Genomic DNA, 24,266 nt, shown 5'->3' with positions numbered 1-24,266 from the left:
ACCTTCTGGTCGACAGTTTGCTGGTCAGGCTTATGCGGATGACTCTTTGTTCATGCCTCGTAATAACCATGATGGTGTACAACAGATTATGCATACTCTTCACTTGTTTTGTTGGCAGCAGGTCTCAAAGTTAACTTTTGCAAATCCAAGCTATTGCCTCTGAAAGAGTGACTGGCATAAGATCTTGTGGCCTGGCGAGATTGTTCCTCCCCATGTTCTGGTTCGCCATTTGGGTTATCCGCTGGGTTGGACAGTATCGGCTATGAAGAAAACGGATTGGGTGCTCCAACGTCTACATTCCAAGTTGAATTATTGGAAATTGTCCACGTGACCACTTCATGTGCGTCTCAGGATTGTCCAATGCATCCTTGTGGCTTATGTGCAGTTCTACTTGCCTTTGTTATCCTGGCCTCGGTTGCGCTTGCAGTCTCTCATGTCCAATATTTTAGAACATTTTTGGCGGACCTCGTCTACCAAGATATTCGGCTTCTATCTATGGACAAGCTGTGTTCTCCCAAGCGGCTTGGAGGGTTGAATATTTTGGACTTGACACGTCATCTTCTGGCTCGGAAAGCTATGTTGTTGCCAGTTTTGGTGGAGCAGTAGCAACCCTGGGCTCTCATGGTCACACATGTATGTGCGCACATTGTCACCCCTTCTTTTGGTCATTGGCAACTGACTTATTGGATGTTGTTTTTGGGAAGCTTGAAGGACACATTACTGGATGTCCCTTTACGTCTTCTCTAATTGTTGATTGGAAGGTTGTCACTTCGCATTTGGCTTGGGATGGTCGACAATCCTCTGGGGGTAACTCTCTTCGCTTGGAAAGTCTGCATTGGAGCAGGGTTTTTGCTTCGACTTTGGTTGAACGGTCTCCTCGCCAAGCGTATTTTCTTTCCCAAAACGGAATCTGTCAGGTGTATCAGGTGGTTGATGACTCGGGTTATGTTCTTTCTTTCGCTGATGCCGTCTCCCGCTTTCAGTTGGGTCTTCATATTCTCCTCTCTGGCAGGAGATTCAAAACATGCTTGCTGCTCATTCGCCCATTCCTCCTCTGGATGAAGACTCTCGCTTCTCTAATTGGAATCTGGCTACTACTAGATTGGACTGCATCTCAGCTCCCAGTGTCTATGCCATTCTTCAGTCTGATGCATGGATTGTGCATCGGGGTAATCAGCTGTGGTCGCTTTCCGAGTCATCCTTGTGGTGGCAACACGCATTGTCTCGCATTTGGCAGAGTCATCTGCCTTTGAAGGAACGTGTTTTCTTGTTGCGATGCTTGGTGGGAGCTCTAACTGTTGGCAATGTGTTGCATGCTCGGCATATTGCGCCTTCCCGCTGCCCCAGATGCCTTGAAGCTGAGGAGACTGTGCCACACTTGCTGTGGTGTTTTCGTCACTCCAGAGCCTTCATTCGGCAAGTGTCGACTGCTCTTCGACTACGTTTTCCTTCCGGCTCTTTTCACAGACAATTTTGGCTTTTTGGGGTGCTTCGATCACCACAATCTCAGTTTGCGGTCTTCGCCTGGGTCAGATTTTGGACTATGTGGGCCATCTGGCATCATAGAAAGTTAGAAACTCCTTAATGTTCCGGGGCACTTTTGTTGACCCCTTTCCCTATTTCAAATTATCTCTTGGTCAAGCGCTGCATTTTGCCTATGAAGCTGGAGACATCACTCTTGATGCCTACAGTATTTACTTTGACTGTTTCTAGCCTTCGGAGCCTCATAGTGCTTCGTCTTTTGTATCCCTTTCTTTTCGTGGGTTTTCCTCGCTTTGGGTTTTCCACTTGTAAATTAATCAAAGCAGATTCACAAAAAAAGAAGCATGTGTGTGTGTGAGAGAGAGTGAGCGTATCTGCTCCTGCGCGTGGATCTGCAGCACTGCGCCCTGCGCTCCTTTCCACAACAGTCCCCTTCCGCGTAGCAATCAGCACCTCCCTGTCGCGTTCCGTCTGCTGCTGCTGGTTTGCTTCAGAGCGTGTGTGGCCGTGACAGTGTGTGTGTGTGGGTGTGTGCGTGTTGCCCTGAGTCTCTGTGCGACTCTGCACATCTGTGCGCTGACAGCCTGCACAGTCAACAGTTTTGTCCGCAGACACTTTGTACAAAGAAAAGCCTGCATGCAGTTATTTTGTGTGATTCCCTACAGTGGGTACGACTGGCTGCAGTAGCATAATCAGGCATCCTACAACTGCTTATAGAGTACAGTTTTTCCGGCATATTCATTTTGCAGATGTATGCCTTTTGTGGAGATGTACATATCTCTGAGGATTCTAGAAATAGCTAATTTACAAAATACAAAAAAAAAGTCTTTAGCTTTAATTTTCGGTTGTGCTTTGGTTGATGCATGTCAGAGTTCCTGTGTGTCTTCAAGCGTCGTAAAGCCATGGACAGTGCTTCGGAAATCAAAAGTTGTCTATATGAAGACTTCGAAGAGGCCCGTAAAGCCTGGAATGGTCAGACACCTGCCCTTGAGGTGCGAATTCCCTTACAAGATCTTATGGATCCCGTAGCGCAATATGCCATGAATGCGGTCATTTTGTTTTTCCCTGGCAAAATGCCTGTTGCGCAGGATATCGGACAGTGGGTTGATTTCCTTCTCAAACGCCAGGCTGTCCGAGGAGTTTATTTTGGTGCTCGGGGTTTCTATGAGGTACTATTGGCAGACACTGAGGCTAGAAACCTTCTGTTGGAGATGTCTCCCCTCTTTTTTGGCATGCAGATGACTCATGTTCTGCCTTGGGCACTGACGAAGGACTATCAAAGTCTTTTCGTCAAAAATGTCCTGTGTGGGTGGAAATTGTTGATTTTCCTCGCACGTGGAGGCATTTTCTTCCTTTGTTGGCTGCTCAACTTGACAAGGTGATTTGCCCTCCGAAATTGGATGCGAACACCAACAGGTTTTGCATTCTGTGGGATACGGATAAGCATACCCCGGATGGAATTATGGTGGATTCAGGGGATCCTTGGATGGGCAAGCGCCCTTTTAAACTCAAATGGGGCAAATTTGCTAACTCTTGTTTTCGATGCGGTAAATTCGGTCACATGCAATCGGAATGTCCTGAACCTGTTTTACAACCCCCTCTTTCGGCTGTGCCTTCCTCTTCCCCTACCCCTGTAGGCAAATCTGTTGGAGAAGCTAAATCGAACGGAGTCCCTGCTATCAAGGTGACTAATACTACAGATAAAGGGAAAAACAAAAATCCGCCGTCTACGTAGGTTGGGAATGTAAATGCAGGGAAAGGCAAAAATGTTGCGTCAAGTGATGTTGGTTCCTGGGTGGTACCTAAAAAGACAGTGAAAATTCGTACTCCACCTTCCTCCCGTTATTATGTTCCTTTGGTTAACGCCAACAAGAATGTATCATTTAAGCAGCTTCCCTGCAATGACAATCGCACGTTGATTGACGCTTGGGAAAAAGCGATGCACTCTTACAAGGATGTACTTTTGGGTGAGGCTTCCACTTCTCAAGCAGTTTCTATGGATAAATTTCCTGCTTTGACTCAGCGGGGACGGGTTCTGGCATGGATGTGGCGGATGGAGATGTCCATATGGGCATCTCGACTTAATCCCTGTCTTTCTTGCCGTTGTAAATATGGTTTTCAATGCATAGTCGTATTAAATGCATTTCATATAATGTGCATGGGTTATGTAACCTTGATAAATGGCGATTGATCTGGCACTATGTACATACATGTAAGGCAGATATCGTGGTTTTGCAAGAACACAACCAGCATGACTTTGCTGGTCAGTGCTCTTATTTTGCAGGTTATTGGATTGCATATGCTGGTTTGCAAGATTACTCAGGTTTATTGATGCTGGTTCAGCATGAGGTTCAGCCAGTTCTCTTGTTTAATGATCCGTATGGCCGTTGGATGGTGATTCAATGCTTGTCGAACGGTCAGGTGTATGAATTTGGAGGCATTTATGCGTATACATCATCTAGACAAAGGGCTGCTCTATGGCAAGACATCTTTTCTCTCCCATGGACCTCGAATGCATTCCTTTGCGGGGATTTTAATAATACACCTGAGATGGCTAATAGTACTACTGGCAATTCACATATGTTGTTTGCAGAAAAGTAAGAATGGGATAATCTTTTTGCTTCTACTCAGATGATTGATTTATGGCGGCATTTGCATCCAAATGCCTCTGGTCTTACTTTTCAACATGCTGCCCACTCTTCTTATCGAGCATGGTTGGATAGATGGTATTTTCTTAATTTGCAACAATATGAGGAATTTGTATGTGAGGTCAACATCGATTACACCTTGCAGCTATCGGATCATTACCCTGTTTTGTTGGATGTGAGTTTTGGACAGACTCGTTGTGATGGGGCTCTTCCTAGGAAACGCCTGCTAATGGTTAATAATGCTTATCTCACACATGAGGTTTTTTGTGACATGATTTCGGAGGTTATTCCCCCTCTGCTTCCTCATATGCATCTTGATCTTGATGCTGCCTGGTATCGTTTTTTCATGAGGGTGCAAAGTGTTATTTGTGACTATGGGATGCACTCGAGGGGATGTCAAAAATGCGAAGCATACTTGTCAACGTCTGCAAGCGTTGGCTGATTTGCGGCCTCTGTCTAATTCTCAGATGTCAGAGTTATGTGAAGCTTCTGTGTGTATTCAGCGTAATGACAAGCAAAAGCTTGCAAAATGGCAGACGCGTGCCCGCCAACAGGCTTTCATGGATAAAGGCTGTGCTTCGAAGAAATTCTTTAAGCGTTTGCATCATTTGAGACTCTCACAGGCCATCAAGCGGGTTATACTTTCTTCAAGTGTTTATGCCCCGTATAATCAGCAGGCGGATGTCAAAGTGATCATGGAAGCCTTGGAACTTTTTGGCAGTGCGGTTGGGCTTAGAGTCAATTTTTGTAAATCAAAACTTTTTCTCTCTGTTCGTGTGATTGGCATGGTTTGTTATGGCCAGGGGAGATTGTGTCGTCAAATGTGATCACTAGGCATTTGGGTTATCCTATTGGATGGAATGTTACTCATTCTCAGAAAATCAATTGGGTCATGCAACGTTTGAATGTCAAATTGCATTACTGGAAGTTATCTACTTGGCCCTTGCATGTTAGTCTCCGAATTGTTCAGAGTATTTTGTTGGCATATGTTCAGTTCTTTTTGCCACTAATGCATTGGCCTCGCCGTTGTCTTGATTCTCTTATGTCGGACATTATGTCTCATTTGTGGCGGACTCATGCTCTGAAAAAAGGCTTACGCTTGATGTCGATGGAGAAGCTTTGCACTCCGAAACGTCTTGGTGATCTTAATATCTTGGATTTGCGCCGGCATGTTCTTGCGAGGAAAGCTATGTTGTTGTCTACTCTTGTGTAAAAAATTCAGCCTTGGACTCTGATGTTTGCATTCCTCGCTCAGCATGTTGTTACTTCTGCTTTTGGCCATTGGCAACCCTCTATCTGGGAGGTGGTTTTTGGCAAGATGGAAGGGCACATTCCTGGATGTCCTCTTGCTTCCACTCTAGTATCTGCCTAGAAAGAGGTTACGATGCATTTATCATGGAATCCTCGGCAGGAAGGTGATTCGATTCGTTTGGAAAGTCTCCACTCGAGCCAGGCATTCTCTCTTACTTTGGTCGACCGCTCCCCTCGTCAGGCTTACTTTCTCTCTGGACGTGGCATTCGTGTGGTTGAGGATGTGGTAGATGAGGCTGGATACGCTTTTGAGTTTCCCTTTGCTGCTCGCCGTTTTGGATTGGGCATGCATTACCGTCAATTTTGGAGAGAGCTTCAGAGTATGCTGTTCGACTTTTTGCCTATTTCATCTTTGTCTGACGGTGACTGCATGTTGATTGGGCCCTTCGGGAAACGCCTTTTCGAAACATTTCTGTAGGTCGAATTTACGTCCTTCTTCTACCTCAACCATGACTTGATGGTCATTGTAATGCCCTTTGGCGCATGCACAAATCTGATCTCTGGTGGAGGCGGCGCCTATCTGCCTTGTGGAAAAGCCATTTGCTTTTGAAAGAACGCCTGTTCCTTTGGCGCTGTTTGCTTGGAGTGCTTCCGGCCGGCACTTTTCTTCGGGCGCGTCATATTCGTCCTTCTTCTTGCGTTCGTTGCTCGACTGCAGAAGAGGACATTTGTCACTTGCTGTGGGATTGCGGCGTTACTAGAGACTTCCTTCGTCGTGTGTCGGCCTGTATGCGGCTCTGTTTTCCTGGGGTTGTCTTTCACAAAAGGTTCTGGGCATTTGGCATTTTTTCACCATTACTGCAGCGTTTTGCGGTCTTCTTTATGTGGGTCAGATACTGGACTTCCTGGACTTTGTGGAGTCAGCGTAATGCTTACATGTTCCATCGTACTCATGCAGACCCATCCCTCTCTTCAAGCTTTCTCTTAGGCAATCGTTACGGTTTGCTTTGGAAGTTGGTGATATCACCTCAGAGATCCATCAGCTTTCCTATGAATGTTTTTAGCTACTCCATACAGCTGAGTAGTTATGTGTTCTTCCCCTTGTATATGACTCTTTCAGTGGGTTTTCCTCGCGTTGAGGTGTGTGTGTCTATGTCGTGTGTGTGTGCGCGCGCCTGTGTGTGGTGAGTGGTGTGTGTGAGAGGCCAACAGCATCACAACCAGCCTGCGTGTGTCTATGTCGAGTGCGTGTATGTGTATGCTCGTGGGGGATTTGGTATGTGGTGAAGCCTTCGGCCTCATCGGTCGCGCGACTTTGTTCTGCACAACATCTACCCTATGCAGGCCCTTCACAGTGCGTCGGGGGTTGAAGTTTGATTTCGCCTGTACGCGGTCCTTCCGTCATCTTGTGTGAGAGAGAGGGGTGTGTGTTTCTCTACAGTTAGCCGGTGTGTGTGTCTGCCTGTGTCTATAGCACTCATATATCAAAACCTCCCAGAAAAAATAAAAATAAAAAAGAGTGTGTGTGTGTATGTGTGTGAGAGAGCTTCACATGGATTCGACTGATCAGTGTATATATAAGCGTCGGAAAGCCATGGAAACTTCGGAGATGGATGCTTTGAGCCTTATCAAAGAATGTTTGCATGAGGATTTCGAGGATGCACGTCAAGCTTGGGAAGGATCCGCTCTTGTCATGGAAGTGCGCATCCCTATACAGGAGCTTATGGATCCTGTTGCTCAATATGCACATAACGCGGTGAATCTCTTTTTTCCCAGGTAGAATGCCTATGGCTCAGGATGTAGGCCAATGGGTTGATTTCCTACTCAAACGGCAAGCAATCCGAGGGGTTTAATTTGGCACGCGAGGGTTCTACGAAGTCTTGCTGGCTGACATGGATGCTCGGGATGCTCTGCTTGAAATGTCTCCTCTTTTCTTCAATACGCAGATGACTCATGTGCTGCCCTGGGCTCTTACTAAGGACTATCAGAGTCTCATTCGTCACAAGTGTCCCGCCTGGGTTGAGGTGGTCGACTTTCCTCGCACTTGGCATCATTTTCTTCCTTTGTTGGTTGCTCAGCTGGGCAAAGTCATTTTCCCTCTTATGCTGGATGCAAAACACAAACCGTTTTTGTATTCTGTGGGATACGGATATCCCCACACCAGCAGGTATTTGAATCGTTTCTGGGGATGCAGTGGTTGGAAAGCGCCCATTTAAGCTTAAATGGGGCAAGTTTGCAAATTCTTGCTTCCGCTATGGTAAATTTGGTCATATGCAGTCCGAATGTCCGGAACCAAATCTGCAACCACCTCCTTCAGTTGTCCCTGGTCCTCAACCTTGCTCGCCTCCGAAATCTTCTACTGAGGTTCAAACTAAAGGAGTTTTAACCTCCTCTCCTACAGCTCGGGCGATTAAAGGCAAGGGGAAACAATTACAATTGTCTGCACTTTCTGCTTCTACAAATATTAAAGACAAAGGAAAAGAACAGGTTTCGACCTCTCAAACTTGGACAGTGCCCAAGAAACCTGCCAAAGTTGCTACAGTTCGTGCTCCGGAATCTTCTCGTAATTATGTGCCTCCTTTGAAGAATGTTGCTCAGAAAAAACTCCCTTGTAATGACAACACTTCTTTGGCTGAAGCTTGGAACAAGGTGGTTCATTCTTACAAGGAAGTTGTTACCGGAGAAGCTTCTTCATCACAAGGTGCATTTACTTTCAATTATCCAGGTCCAGGTCTTGACCCACCTTCTCAGGCACCTACAACGAGGGAGGATGTGTCGATGGGCACTGGTACTTGAGTTTTCTCCCCCCTTTCTTCTCCTGTTTCCTTGTCCACTGTATATACCATATGGAATGCATAGTTCTTTGAATTGCATCTCCTATAATGTGCGTGGGTTATGCAATCACGACAAGTGGCGGCTTACCTGGCACTACGTACATACATGTAAAGCAGAGATTGTGGTTCTTAAAGAGCATAACCAGCATCAATTTGCAGGACAGACTTCTTACTTTGCGGGCTACTAGATAGCTTATGCAGGATCAGCTGGCCATTCCGGAGTGCTTATGCTTGTTCGACATGAACTCTTCCCGACCTTGATTTTTAATGACCCGGTTGGGAGATGGATGGTCATTCAATGTATTGTTAATGGGGAAGTTTTCGAAGTTGGAGGATTATATGCATACACAGCTTCTGCAGATAGGGCCCGGTTGTGGAGTGCTATCTCTTCTTATTGTTGGCGTTCCAATGTCTTTCTCTGCGGGGATTTTAATAATGCACCAAACCTTGCGGATAATAATTTTGGCCATTCTCACATGCTTCATATGGAACGGCAATCATGGGATCAATTATGTCGACTTGTAATGGGCTTGATTTGTGGCCCTTTTTGCATGCGGCTGATCCAGGCTTCACTTTTCAGCACAATGCTCAATCTATGTATCGCGCTCGACTGGATCGCTGGTATCTTTTTCACATGCAACAGTATGATGACTTTGTATATGAGATGAGGATTGATTATGCTATGTGTCTCTCGAATCATTTTCCCGTATGCTTGAAACTTCGTTTTGGCTCTTTTGATGCCAATGATCGCCTACCCAAGAAGATACTTTTGCACGTCAATAATGCTTATCTCAAGCATGAGTCTTTTCGCACTATGATTGTGAATATCATCGCGCCTTTGCTCTCCCAGATGTATGTTGACATGGACATAGCCTGGTTTCGTTTTGTTATGCTTGTTCAATCAGTTATATAGGATTATGGTAGGGATTATTTGTCACAATTAAGGGAACAGATTAACCAGGCAAAGGATGCTTGTAGCCGATTAATGCACTTGGCTAATCATTCTTCTCTTACTGACGCTCAAATGACTGAGTTGTTTTTTGCTCGCGCAATATTAAGGCACAATCATGAGAGGAAATTGGCTAAATGGCAAACTCGTACTCGTCAATAGGCTTTTGCAGATAAAGGATGTGCTTCTAAATAATTTTTTCAGCATTTGCAGCACTCGAGGCGGTCTCAAGCTATACGGAGAGTTAAATTACCGTCAGGGAAGTGGACTTCCACTTTCCGAGAGCTAGCACTAGCCCTACACTCTCATTATGGCAAGATTTTTGAGGCCCCTTCTTCTCCCACAAGAGAAGCTCCCCAAGCGCGTAACATGTTTCTATCGCATGTTACTTCCATTCTTTCGATGCGGCAGGCTCAAGACTTGGAAGTTGTTTTCACTGAGTCGGAATTGTATGCCGGCTTGCTTGATTTGGGTCGATGGAGAGCTCCTAGTTGGGATGGTCTCTCTATGGAATTCTTCTTGTCTTTCTGGGACTATTTGAAGTTGCCTTTATTGTTCATGATGAATACAGCTTGGGAACAACAGGAATTGCCCTCCTCTTGGAAAGAAGGTTTTCTCAAGCTGATACCTAACCATCCATTGTGTGAAGAATTCTCACATTGGCGGCCTATTACACTTATGCCTGTGGTATATAGATTGATGGAAAAAATGCTTGCTAACCGACTCAAGTGCTTTATACATGAAGGCTTGCATCAATCTCAATACGGCTTCATTCCGCGACGTCAAATTACTGATAACCTCGCGAATGTCATCATTGGTATGGAATATGCAAAATATACTCGACGAGATGTCTTAGTCATGCAGGTCGACATTGAAAAGGCATTTGATACTGTTCTTTGGGATTACATTGCGGATACCATGCGACATTTGGGCTTTGGGCCTAGGCTATCCCGTGTCATGCTTTTCTTGTATGCATACAGTATTTCTGCAGGCTTGCTTCTGTATTTGGATTCCTTGACCTCCACTGGTAGGCTACATGGCCTGACTTTACCTTCCGATCGACAGTTTGCTGGTCAGGCTTATGCGGATGACTCTTTGTTCATGCCTCGTAATAACTATGATGATGTACAGCAGATTATGCATACTCTTCACTTGTTTGGATTGGCAGCAGGTCTCAAAGCTAACTTTTGCAAATCCAAGCTATTGCCTCTGAAAGAGTGTGACTGGCATAAGATATTGTGGCCTGGGGAGATTGTTCCTCCACATGTTCTGGTTCGCCATTTGGGTTATCCGATGGGTTGGAAAGTATCGGCTATGAAGAAAATGGATTGGATGCTCCAACGTCTACATTCCAAGTTGAATTATTGGAAATTGTCCACGTGGCCACTTCATGTGCGTCTCAGGATTGTCCAATGCATCCTTGTGGCTTATCTGCAATTTTACCTGCCTTTGTTATCCTGGCCTCGATTGCGATTGCAGTCTCTCATGTCCAATATTTTAGAGCATTTTTGGCGGACCTCGTCTAGCAAGAGGGGCCTTCGGCTTCTATCTATGGACAAGCTGTGTTCTCCCAAGCGGCTTGGAGGGTTAAATATTTTGGACTTGAAACGTCATCTTCTGGCTCGGAAAGCTATGTTGTTGCCAGTCTTGGTGGATCAGTAGTAACCCTGGGCTCTCACGGTCACACATTTGTGTGAGCACATTGTCACCCCTTCTTTTGGTCGTTGGAAACCGACTTATTGGGATGTTGTGTTTGGGAAGCTTGAAGGACACATTCCTGGATGTCCCTTTACTTCTTCTCTAATTGTTGATTGGAAGGTTGTCACTTCGCATTTGGCTTGGGATGGTCGACAATCCTCTGGGGGTAACTCTCTTCGCTTGGATAGTCTGCATTGGAGCAAGGTTTTTGCTTCGACTTTGGTTCAACGGTCTCCTCGCCAAGTGTATTTTCTTTCCCAAAAAGGAATCTATCAAGTGCATCACGTGGTTGATGACTCGGGTTATGTTCTTTCTTTTACTGATGCCGTCTCCCGCTTACGGTTGGGCCTTTACTATTCTCCTCTCTAGCGGGAGATTCAAAGGATGCTTGCTGCTCATTCACCCATTCCTCCTCTGGATGTGGACTCTCGCTTCTCTGATTGGAATTTGGCTACTACTAGATTGGACTGCATCTCAGCTGCCAGTGTCTATGCCATCCTTCATTCTGATGTATGGATCGTGCATCGGGGTAATCAGCTGTGGTCGCTTTCCGAGTCATCCTTGTGGTGGAAACAGACATTGTCTCGCATTTGGTAGAGTCGTCTGCCTTTGAAGGAACGTGTTTTTTTGTGGCGGTGCTTGGTGGGATCTCTACCTATTGGCAGTGTGTTGCATGCTCGGCATATTGCGCCTTCCCGCTGCCCCAGATGCCTTGAAGCTGAGGAGACCGTGCCACACTTGCTGTGGTGTTGTCGTCACTCCAGAGCCTTCATTCGGAAAGTGTCGACTGCTCTTCGACTACATTTTCCTTCCGGCTTTTTTCACTGACGATTTTGGCTTTTTGGGGTGCTTCGGTCACCACAATCTCAGTTTGCGGTCTTCTTCTCCTGGGTCAGATTTTGGACTATGTGGGCCATCTAGCATCATAGGAACTCCGTAATGTTCCAGGGCACTTTTGTTGACCGCTTTCCCTTTTTCAAATTATCTCTTGGTCAAGCGCTGCATTTTGCCTATGACGCTGGAGACATCACTCTTGATACTTACAAGATTTATTTTGACTGTTTCTAGCCTTCGGAGCCTCATAGTGCTCCGTGTTTTGTATCCCTTTCTTTTTGTGGGTTTTCCTCGCTTTGAGGTTTCCCATTTGTAAATGAATCAAAGCAGATTTACAAAAAAAGATTGAGTCTGGAGATCCGACCCTATCAATAATTATCGCACTATCATTATTCGCCACACTATATGCATCTACACTTGAGCACGAGTTGAGAAGATGGGCAGAGAGAGGTGTGTATGAGATTCAGGGCAGGTTGGACCCAAAAGGGGATTCTCTACACTTGATCATATCTTCATGCTCAGAGCGACCATTGAGGAGGGCAGAGCACATGGGAGGAGGATTAATTGTACCTTTGTGGAGTTCCGCAAAGCCTTTGACACAGTCCCAAGAGCCACATTGATACGGAGATTATATGACTTATGAGTTCCATACAAGCTTTTGTATGGGATATCATGGCACTCTATGAGACAATTATAGGGAGTGGGTCTTTCAAAACTTTGTTCACTCTGCTATTGGGATGTGTAGCAACCCCTTGGACTTTGGACTAGACTAGTGACCCACTACAAAGAGCTCACACTGTCACAAAGGCCAGACCACAAAGGTTATGCCACAAAAAGCCAAACCACAAAGGTTATGGCGACTCAATGGACTTTAGTGCCACGGAGGCCAAAGACTCCTCTCGAGCCACGAGTCTCTTAGGACCAAGCTGTCACAGACACCAAGTGTTCTCAAAGATGACTCCAAAAATGAGGCTAAGGTTCACACATATTTTGCCTACAAGCTGTCATTCTCACTGTCACTGTCACTGTCACTGTCATTGCCAAGTCACGGGACACTGGCTTCACGTCAATATCTCCTACAGTGCTTCTCTCTGGATGCTAGGGTTGCATCGACACTTGGAAGAGGGATGCTCCATCTTTTTACAGCGTGTACAATGTTTTTTTTTCCGAGAAAATTATCCTTCTATTAGTTAATGAAACTGTCCATATGGCTACAATCACCTCTACTAGAGAGGTCTACAGCAATCATGATGGGAGACTCTCCCAATGAAAATACAACATATGTACAATGAGGCTAAATCAGGAAATGGGAGGAGAGAAAAGCCACACAGGTGGACGGTAGTGCCATCTAAGCCCACCCTAGACCATGGTGAAGAAAAGCGCAGGGCGCCAGAGTCTAAGGAAAGCCTCTCTACGCTCCCGCATGCCGTCGGAGCTGCCCTGGAGTCTCTCGAACTATCCCCTGAGAGTATGGATCAGCTCTAGCCAAAGATCTCGAACTGTCTCTGCTGGTGGTACAAGGCAGGTCTCGAAGATGCGGAAGCAGCGGGCCCGCCAGATGAACCAAAGTGCCAAGCCGCAGACGAGCTCCCAACACTTCTCTCTCACTGCACCACTCCTGTGGAGTAAGCTCTATGGCAGGCTGGAGTGTAGGTCGACCCTCCTGGATCACTATCATCCTGTTGGTGGAGGATAACTCAAACTATAGTGCGAGGCCCATGAGAGTGGACCAAGCAGCTACCCCCCAAGTGTACTGTCGTGCTGTGGAAAAAGCTGCCATCAGCCGAAGAACACGAAGCCAAACCTCCTGTGCCATAGGACAGTCCCATAGACAATGACGTTGACTCTCCATAGGATAAACACAAGCTGCGCATGCTGCCAAAAGACCACTATGTATACAAGCTAGCTCCCCACTGCTGCAGCTCTATGTGCAACCAGCCACTGAAACAAAGTGACTCACCGCGGCTATCTGGCGTCCCACAACCTCGCCCAAAAAGCTGACAAGAACTCGGCTGTGAGACCCTCCTCCTACCAATGAGGTGATGCAGAAGGACGAGCCTCTCTCCGTGCTGCCTATATGTGACTTCCCATACGAATAGTGTATTGAAAGAAAGGGACACCTAGATGGTCGGCTGAGGCAAAACGGTCCCCGCAAAACCACTCTCCAGGATCCCACTGCACTCATGCTTGTGGAAAGCTCTCCCAAGCCCACAGTCTCCAGTGGCCAGTCTCAAGAGCTGGTGGGTCAGGATCTATGACACAAGTCCTCCCACAGATGCCCACAACTCGGATCGTCTAAAAGCAGCACTTTGCAACCTGTAGGGCCTCAACTGAAACTCGGTGTAAACAACACTCACCCTGTAGCTCAAAAAACAAGGAAGGTATAGTCTCTGAACAAGCCCGAATTGCGATGAGGACCTCCACTCGCGTGAAGACCCCCATCCATCTGGGTGCTGCAGACTCAAGAGGTGTGAGCCACTCAGCTGGTACTGCCTCTATGATGTCTTGACACATGCTCTGCACCCCTCTCATGCCCTGTAGCTGGATGTTCTGAAGCTCCTCAAACAAGCCTGAGAACTGTAACTAGTCACCTAAGGTGTGTGCTGGACCCTCTCCCATGGGACCCCAAGAAACATGAGGCCTACTACCAACCAAGTGGCCTCTCTGAGTGCTAACCATGGGGCTGTCGCAGACGCTCCTCCGTGCAATAGGCTGGTGCCGCTTCAGTCCTCTCCTCAAATGCTCCCAGGAGCGGAGCAGACTCATAACAAAATGGTCCTCCAGTCTCCTGCCTAGGCCAACTCTGCGCATCTCTGTGAAAATCCATCCGGTCGAAGGTCTCCAAGGGCCTCCAATGTGAGGCACTCTAGCACTAAGCCACTGAAGAAAAAACTCCTTCAGTACTCCTCCCCTGGAAGCAGTCCTCTCACAACAAACTTCCCAAGAAGGGCTCTGCTCTGCTCTGCTGTGTTGGGTCTATGATCCCCAGCCCCCACTGAGAACAAGGAAGAGTGATGATCTTCCAGGCCACTTTGGCCTGGGCTATCTGAGTGTCACGCCCTGACCAAAGGATATTCTTGATCAGCCTCTCTACCTGGCTAATACAGGAACTCGAGAAGATCCAACAAGATGTGATGTACCACATAGTAGCCAACAACACTTGGTTGGCCACTACAACTCTGCCTGCCAGAGAAAGTCGTGCCGAGCTCCAATGTAACAGCTTCCTCCTCATGGACAGGAGGAGGGGAGCAATCTGCTGCTCAGGAGACAAGTCCAAACCAACCTGACATCCCAAGTATCGAGCTGCAGTCCCTGGGGGAATCCATCTAAAACCCTCACTTGGCAGCCAATTAGGCGTAGGACCACTACCAGCCCAGAAAGCCACTATCTTTCTCCAGTTGATCCGTGAGCCTGATGCACAACAAAAGGTCCCAAGAGCCTGCTCACACCTGTGAAGGTTGGCCTCCTGGCCCTCCAAGTACAAAGCTGAGTCGTTTGCAAACTCAGCATCCAGTAGCTACTGAGACGACGAGCTGTCACCCACCTGCTGCATCCAGTAGCTACTGAGACGACGAGCTGTCACTCAGTAGCTGTCACAGGCATCTCAGTAGATGCCAACCTGCTGTGAAACCAAAAATCTGCTGATCGCCTCAGCATAGAACAGAAAGAGGAAGGGGGCAAGAGGGCAGCCCAGCATAGAATAGAAAGAGGAAGGGGGCAAGAGGGCAGCCCTGTCTGACGAACGTGTGAGCATGAAGCGATGTCCTCTACCACCTGCCAAAACTACCTGATTGTGTGCCCATCTGTAAAGAGTTGACACACCTTTGATACAGGCATCTGAGAAGCCCATCCTGTGTAGAGTGCCCTCCAAAAATTCCAAGTCAACTCTATCATAAGCCTTCTCAAAATCGAGAAGAAGTATCACCAGATCCTCACCATGGAGGCGAGCGAGGGTAGATGTCTCCCAAAACGTAAAGATGTTGTCAAGGATATTACGCTCCTTGACAAAATATGTCTGTGTCCCATGTATAATGCTCTCTAGAAGTGGCTGAATCCTCAAACTCAAAGCCTTGGCAAGAATTTTGTAGGGTGAGTTGAGGATGGTGATGAGCCGCCACTGTGGAATCTCATCCAAGGAGCCACCCTCCTTGGGAATGAGGTAAATCATACCCTCGCTCATGTTGTCAGGTGTCTCTCATGTGTGCAAGATGTACTAAAAAGCGCTGCAGAGATCTGAGTCAAGCAAATCCCAGTACTCTAAGAAAAAGCTGGGAGTCAAACCATCCTCACCTGGACAGCTACCACGGGGAAGTGCTCTGAGGGCCACGTGGAGCCCCTCTAGCTGAAGAGGCAGTTCAAGCCTTTGACGCATCTCCTCAGTCACAAAACAAGGCATCTGTGCCCAAAGCTGCTCTCTGCATGCATCCTAACGGTCTGATTGAGGCTCTGCCTGACAGCAAGTCACGGTAAAGTCGGTAGCAACTGCTCGCATTTCCTTTGGCTCTAAAGCAACTAACCCGTCAAGCCTCCTCAAATGGCTGACCTTGGCATGTGTATGTCGGGCCCACTGTCTCAAAGCAAGCCCCTGCCACTCTGTCACCCACATGCGTCTACTGAGATGCCTGTCGATGAAAAACAAACTTATTGCGCCTCTCCTCTGTGTTGGCAAGCTCCTAGAGAGCCTGCTGCAACTGCTCTCCAACCAAGGACTGTGTGGATACTGCTCCTGCATCCTCTGCAAGGAACCAACGTCCCGTTGGAGTCGTTACTCCTCCCTCGCTGCAGCCGGGCGGGCCATAGACTCCTGAAGAAATAACAGACTAAGCTAAGCAAGTCCAGAGGCCGCTTTGTGAGGAGGAGAGACCTGCATGTCTAAGCCCTCTGTCCAAAGACACTCGCTCTCTGAGCGCAGAGTCCAGCAAAACCCTCTCAGGGATACGTAGCATCGTGCTGCCCCTCCTCTGTCTATCTGTCACTATGAGGATCACTCGTGCACGGTCCGAAAAAGAAGTCCCAGCTAGAATGAAAATTGTCCCACCCAAGTCACAGAAGTGGTCACTAGTGTAGAAGCGATTATCCGAGATAGATTCACTCCTCCCACTCTGCGGTCCGAACGAGAGAAGGCTAGGCTGCTTGGGGGCCTCACAAAGCTAGAATGCTGCCACACATCTGAAACCCGCAGAGTCATACATAACCTCTCCCAAGCTGCCAACTCAACTCCATGCACAATAGTATGGCTACCTCCAATCTTGTCACAGGGGTCCTCCAACGTGTTGAAGTCACCCCCAATGCACCATTGCTCTGTGTGTGGCAAAGACTCAACAATATGAGACCAAAACTCTGCACTTGCACTCGCCACATTGGGCGCATAGATGTTCAGGAAGCCCATGAGGCAGCCCTGAACCTGCATAGTAATCCACTGAGCCCTGCCTGGCACAATAATCCCTCTACCCATTATGGCCTGCTACAAAGAATCCACAATAGTCATACATATCCCTCACTGGATGCCTCCATGTCCAAATGCAGCTGACCAAAACGTCTCATAGCGACCACACAAAATCTGACCACACCGTCTAATGCGGCTCTCACAAAGATGATGCTCCTGTAGCATAAGAATGTCAATCTCACCACCCACAAGGCATCTCTGAAGCTCCTGACGCAGGAGACCCCTCTGACGCTGAAACTGGGCCCTTCCTAATCCCTGCACATTCTATGAGATGATCCTCATGGAGTCGGTGAGAGAAAATAGATGCTCCCACAGCAGCCAACCTTGCTATCTTTGAGGCTGGTTTGGATGGGGAGTAATCCACATCCGAATGACCTCCAGACAAGCGCGAAAGGAGTGACTGTCCCGTCCAAGCCAAAGCCGAGCGTGCAGCCCGTGTGTACAATGTTTAACTCTCCAGCAATCCTTTGCTTTATGTCCGGGCTTTCTACATTCGTATCATTTCTTGACACCTTTATTGTATGAAAAACTAGAGGCAGTACTCCGAAATTGAAAGGTAAAAGCAATGTAGGGTGATGGTGCTCCTCCCCTTGAAGATGCAAAAAGATTTAACTTTGAATTACAAGACTTTAGTGAGAGAGAGGAAGTTTTTTGTCTTGAAGCTCAAAAGAAACTACTTTGTTCTTGAATGGCTTTGGTTGCCGCTGTGTGAGACCTCCCCTGAAGGCTAGAGAAGATTGAGAGATCTCAACCTTGCCTTTTCAATTGATGTAAGCGACTCTAGGCGCTCGCTGCTACTATACGCTGCCCCCCCTCGCCATCACTGACCACACCCCCCCTCCTCCCCCCACTTCACTTCGCACCGCCCCCGCCCTGCATTGCGTACTCACGTGCCAGCCCCCCTCGCCATCTGCCCACTCGTGCCAGCCCGTCTCCTCCACCCCTCTCGCTGCCTCAGCCCGTCTCTACCTCTGCCTCTGCCTGCCTCCCCTCAGTCTGCTCAGCCCGCCTTCCGCAGCCCTCCTTCACCGCCCACCCCCCTTTTGCGTACTTTTAGCCCCCCCCCCCCCGGCCCCCCAAGGCCTCGCTCTGTTTAGCCCCACAGTGATGTTCTCGATGGGACTCTACTTGCCAGGTTTCGCAGGTGTTTGTCTTCACACCCCCCCTTTCCATCAAAGCAGCAGACACAGATGGGATTCATGCTCCACCCCAGAGGGACTCCTCAGAAGCCCCCTCATCCGACCCTGCAGAGCCCACCATCCGACTTGCTCTTTCACTGATAGAGCAAGCGAGCCTCGCAGCAGAGGTGGAGCACCTCCAGGTGACCTCCGTCATCTGCAAGATTCTCGGCACCAGACCTAGCAGAAGAGAGTTGCGTGCTCTTCTCCAAGCCTGCCTTCTCGCAGAGGTGGGCAAGATCTTGGATGTTCAGTCCTCGGACACGGCTACTATCAGATAGAGCTTGAGACCTCCGAGATGGCGTCCAAGGTTATCGCGATGAGCCCCTTGACCATCCGAGCAATTCGAGCCTACTTTCAACAGTAGAGACATGGTTTTGACCCAGCTTCAGATCTGGTAGAGGAGGCAGACCTTCCCATCTCCGTCTGCTTTCCTAGTTTGAGGAGGCAGTACCTACCACTTTTGTTCAGGATAGGCTCAGAGATTGGGACTGCCCTGGAGACACCTCGCACGACAGCCTCAGTAGCTGCCAAGGCGGCCGGCATTCCCTCAGTACGTGTTCTGGTTAGGGACACCCACACTCTCCTGAAGGTCATCCTACTTCCTCGGGTGAGTGGGGGTTGGTTCTGAGAGAGCGTGGAGTATTCGGCCTCCCGAATCAGTGTTTCATTCGTCGACAGATGGGCCATCTTGCGAAGGCCTGTCCACGGAGGAGGCCCCGACCTTCACCACAGGCCCAACCCTAGCCCTCAAGGGCTGGCCACAAGCAGCAAGCAGAGTCACAGAGTACACAAGCAGAGCCACCCTCCGAGCCGGGGGTTCAAGCAGAGGAGGATTGGCAGCAAGTTCGTGGTCGACGTCGACAGGGCCCACCGCGCCAGCCTGGCACTCAGAATGGTCCTCGGGCTCCTGCCCAGCAGCAATGGGTTCCCACAGGGAACCGATTCGACCCTCTTCAGCAGGACGAGGTTCCTGCTCCAGCCTCCACCTCAGCCTCACCCTCGACAGCCCCTCCTCCCCCCAAGTTCCCCCCCTCTTCAGCCCCCCCCCCCCCCCCCCCTCCTCCTTCTCCCTTTGCCTCTCCATCTCGCCCTCCTACCTTTGCCAATCCCCCTCGCCCCCCTTCTCCCTCACCTCCTCCCACTCCAGTCCCGAAGCCATCCCAGGGGGCAAGGCCATCCTTGGCTGCTAGGAGATCTCTTGGCAACACCTTTGCCACGAGTGGCTTGGCGAGAGAGGGACAACCTTTCTTGCGACCCCCTCTTCCCTTTGCAGCACTTCTTTGTGGTCTAACGAGCTTCAACATTCGTCGTCGTTGGAATTTCTTTGCCTATGACTTTACACGGTTTCTGGACGACTTCTCACTAGACCTTGAGGCAGCCTGCTTCAGAGTTCATGTACTATTCCTTGCAGTTAGGGGGATAGAGGCCTTGGGCTCAACGGTTGGCTTCTCTTTTCCCCTATGCAGCAGGGACCAGGCTGAGTGGACTATAGACTCAGTGTTGGAGTGGCTACAGACACAGGCCCTAGAATTCTCTCATCACATGGGAGACCTAGGGGTTAAAGACATGCTTCAAACTCTTTGGCCATTAGCCAAGTTTTCTATGCACCTCCAGAAGCAGCAGGATGTAGACACATTGTGGTTCACTTCTTTGCTGACATGCAGAGCACCCCATGCTATGTACACATACATGAGGACTCCTGGACAGAGGAGGTTGCTTTACGCACGGCTCGGTCTGCATGGGCTTGGGCTAGACACTCTTTGCAGTCACGCCTATCTCGAGGACGCTCGGATGCGGATGACTCCCCATCCAAGCCTGCGTCGAAGATAGCACGGTTAGCTGCTACAGCAGCATCAGTTCTCTCTCGCTCCCCATGAGGATCGTCTCATGGAATGTATAGGGATTAGGTGGGCCCCAGTTTCAGCGTCAGAAGGGCCGACTGCGTTAGGAGCTTCAGTGATGCCTTGTGGGAGGAGAGATTGACCTTCTTATGCTACAGGGGCATCATCTATGTGAGAGCCGCATTAGACGTTGTGGTTAGCTTTTGCATGAACGATATGAGACTTTTTGGTCAGCTGCATTGGGACCTGGAGGCATCCAGGGTGGGGTATGTATGACTATTGCGGATTCTTTGCAGCAGATCATTGTGGACAGAGAGATTATTGTACCAGGCAGGGCTTGCGCCCAAGGTGGCGAGTGCACGTGCAAAGTTTTGGTCTCAGATTGTTGAGTCTCCGCCGCAGGCAGAGCAATGGTACATAGGGGTTGACTTCGACATGTTGGACGACCCCTCTGACAGGATTGGTGGTAGCCATACAACTGTGCATGGAGTTGAGCTGGCATCTTGGGAGAGGTTTTGTATGACTGCGGGTTTCAGATGTGTGGCAACATTCTAGCTTTGTGAGGCCCCCAGACAGCCTGGCCTTCTCTCGCGTTTAGACCGCACAGTGGCAGGAGTGAATCTATCTCGAATAGATCGCTTCTACACTAGTGACCACTTCTGTGACTTGGGTGGGTAGGTTGGCATTCTGGCAGGGACTTCCTTTGCGGACCATGCACCAGTGATCCTCACACTGACTGATAGGCACTGAGAGGGTCTTGCTGGACTCTGCGCTCAAAGAGGGAGTGGAGGCTCTTTGGACAGAGAGCTTAGACATGCAGGATTCTCCTGCTGACATAGTGGCCTCAGGACTTGCTCAACTTAGTCGATTCTTTCTTCAGAAGTCTTCGGCTCGCCTGGCTGAGAGAGGAGGAGCAGCGTCTCCGACGGGGCGTAGTGTCCTTGCATCCTAGCTTCCTTACACAGGATGCAGGAGCAGCATCCAGACAGTCGTTGGTTGGAGGAACAGTTACAGCACGCTCGCCAGGAGCTCGTCAGCACAAAGGAGAGGCGTTATGAGTTTGCTTTCCATCGACAGGCATCTCAGTGGACCCAGATGGGTGACAGAGTGACAGGCGCTTTCTTTGAGACAGTGGGACCCCGACATACGCATGCCAAGGTCAGCCAGTTGAGGAGGCCAGACGGGTCAGTTGCATCAGAGCCAGAGGATATGCGTGCAGTTGCTACTGACTTCTACCGTGATCTACTGTCTGCGGAGCCTCAGTCAGAGAGTCAATATGCATGCAGAGAGCAGGTGTGGGCATAGATGCCTTGTCTTGTGACTGAGGAGATGCGCCAGAGGCTTGAGCTTCCTCTTCAGCTAGAGGAGCTACACACTGCTCTTAGAGTACTCCCCCGTGATAGCTGTCTAGGTGAGGATGGCTTGACTCCCAGCTTTTTCTTGGAGTACTGGGACTTGCTTGGCTCAGATCTCTGCAGTGCTTTTCAGTTCATCCTGCTGTAGCACGCGGATAGTGTGTCATGCTCTCTACAGTGGGTGCTCCTCAGTGCATTGTGCGTGACATCTCACTCCAAACAGAATGAAAACAGAGGAAACCATAGATAACAGCAAATCAACACAGAGACACAGTAGCAGACCAGAACATATGGACTCGACTATCTCAAAGGAACTAGTACGAACTCTGGCGTGGCAGCACACTCAGCTCCAGCCCAGAACTCACGGGTACAATGGGGGTGTCGAGGCTCATATGTGCAGAGATGGTGCAAACGTGTTGTGTGTATAGACTCCCTACTCTAGACAACGATGCTAGACCATATATGAAGAAGATGATAATGATGACCCAACAGCTACTATCATAAGTCCCACCATAAAGAGCCACCAACGGCTCATAAATGTCAGCTATCTAAGTCTATCTCCAAACTGAGTGGTGGTGATGACCTGGCCACGATGTCCACTAGACCACCGTCCGTATCCCTGTCACGTGTCACTGCCCAACCCAGAGAGTCAGTCCAGTGTGAAAAAGACCAGACCAACTGTACTAACTGTGTGTCCTGTGAAAGTGACACTATAGCCTGCTACAGGTTGCCCACCACAAGACCGCTCACCATCTCAGTGAGAGGAATACTGAAAAACTGTGAAAGAAAACCACTAGGTACTGCATCTGTACAATGGTGAGCTCTGATTCTACGGAGCACCCAACAACCTCATGATCCTGTTCCATGTAACACATCTCTCTGACCCCTCCAGGAATCAGGATACAACTGTAGTTCCTACTTAATGTATCTACTACGATCTTTCTTGAAGCAGGTGCTAGGCCCAACCATGACCACACATGCCTCAAAAGTGGAGTTAAAAACACTGCACTGCTTACAAACGCCTTAAGCCTTGAATAGACAGGAACCCAGTATGATTGCACAGTCCAAGAATTCCAATTGGCAAAACAAAATGAGGCTCTACAGCAAAGAGATATGCTCGGTTTGGATCCAGCGATCTTTATCCTCCATTACCATGCTGACAGGAAAATCCTCCCTAACCATAGTGAGAGGAAAATGACCTAGTCCATGCTTGCAGATGAACCTTGCAACACTTTCTGCAATAGCACTCTTCTCGGAAAGAGGGATGACCATAAGCCCGAGTAACACCGCAAATAAGGTTAAGCTCCATCGTGATGGCAGAACAAAAAGCATTAACAGCACAGGATGGCAACCAGGTGAATGCTTGAAAGCCACAAGGAAACAGCCAAAAGGCTCTTCAGCTTGCTCGTCTGCTGTGATCGGATTACAAAAAACTTGCTCTCCCCCTTTGTGTCGCTGGCCATCTACTAGGTACCAAGGGTTGATGCCTTTTGTGGTAGTACTTCAGAGGACTCAGTAGTGCACTTTGACGCTCTAATGACCGCCTTGTATGTGTCATGCAGTAACCACAAACCCAACCAAGCTTTGGGCAAGAAAACTTTTAACTGGCTGAACACCGGTCTAAACTCTACTAGACCAGGGCAAGTGACTAGACCACCTAGCTGGACCAGGGACGAGGAAGGACTAGACTAGGACGAGAGCTTGGTTGGAAAGAGAGGACCAGACCAGCAAGGCGAGAGACTAGGTCAGCTAGACTAAGCTGTCTAGGGTGACACTGAACCAGACCAACAGGCTGCACTGTGCAAGGCGAAGTAGGCGAGGGTAGGTAAACCATCTAGCTCTTCAATTTGTACCTCAACAGACACTGAGACTTCAGTTGAGGTCCCACCGAGCGTGCCAAAAATAAGAGCACCTGTAGCGCGGATAGTGTGTCGTGCTCTTTACAGTGGGTGCTCCTCAATGCAATGTGCGTGACATCTCACTCCAAACAGAATGAAAACACACGAAACCTAGATAACAGCAAATCAACACAGAGACACAGCAGCAGACCAGAACATATGGACTCGACTATCTCAAAGGAACTAGTACAGACATTGGCGTGGCAACACACTCAGCTCCAGCCCAGAACTCACAGGTACAACGGGGTGTCGAGGCTTAGATGTGCAGGGATGGTGCAAACATGTTGTGTGTATAGACTCCCTACTCTAGACGACGATGCTAGACCATATGAAGAAGATGATAATGATGATCCAACAGCTACTACTCATAAGCCCCACCATAAAGAGCCACCAACGGCTCATAAATGTCAGCCATCTAAGTCTATCTCCAAACTGAGTGGTGGTGGTGACCTGGCCACGATGTCCACTAGGCCACCGTCCGTATCCCTGCCAAGTGTCACTGCCCAGCCCAGAGAGTTCGTTTAGTGTGAACGAGACCAGACCAACTATACTAATTGTGTGTCCTGTGAAAGTGACATTGTAGCCTGCTACACCTGCACATAGGAGAGGATCCAAAGAGCATGAGTGAGGACCTGATTTACCTCATTCCCAAGGAGGGTGGCTCCTTGGATGAGATTCGACAGTGGCACCCCATCATCATCCTCAACTCAGCCTACAAAATTCTTGCCAAGGCTCTGAGTTTGACGATTCAGCCACTTCTAAAGAGCATTATACATGGGACACAGACAGGTTTTGTCAAGGAGCGTAGTATCCTTGACAACATCTTTACTTTTTTGGAGGCTTCTGCCC

General features: G+C 48.7%; 1 protein-coding gene and 1 pseudogene across 2 annotated transcripts in view; both read right to left on the bottom strand.

Annotated features, from left to right (window-relative positions):
- Window positions 1-24,266, bottom strand: part of LOC147441905 (uncharacterized) — a 190,710-nt gene that overhangs the window by 124,601 nt on the left and 41,843 nt on the right. The gene's annotated exons all lie outside the window — the stretch shown is intronic.
- Window positions 16,123-22,982, bottom strand: LOC147441907 (diacylglycerol O-acyltransferase 2D pseudogene; annotated as a pseudogene).

The sequence above is a fragment of the Adiantum capillus-veneris genome, chromosome 14 (genome assembly GCF_014529385.1).
Source record: "Adiantum capillus-veneris isolate H3 chromosome 14, ASM1452938v2, whole genome shotgun sequence".
NCBI classification, from domain to species: Eukaryota; Viridiplantae; Streptophyta; class Polypodiopsida; order Polypodiales; family Pteridaceae; genus Adiantum; species Adiantum capillus-veneris.
This window is presented reverse-complemented; position numbering and strand designations above follow the sequence as displayed.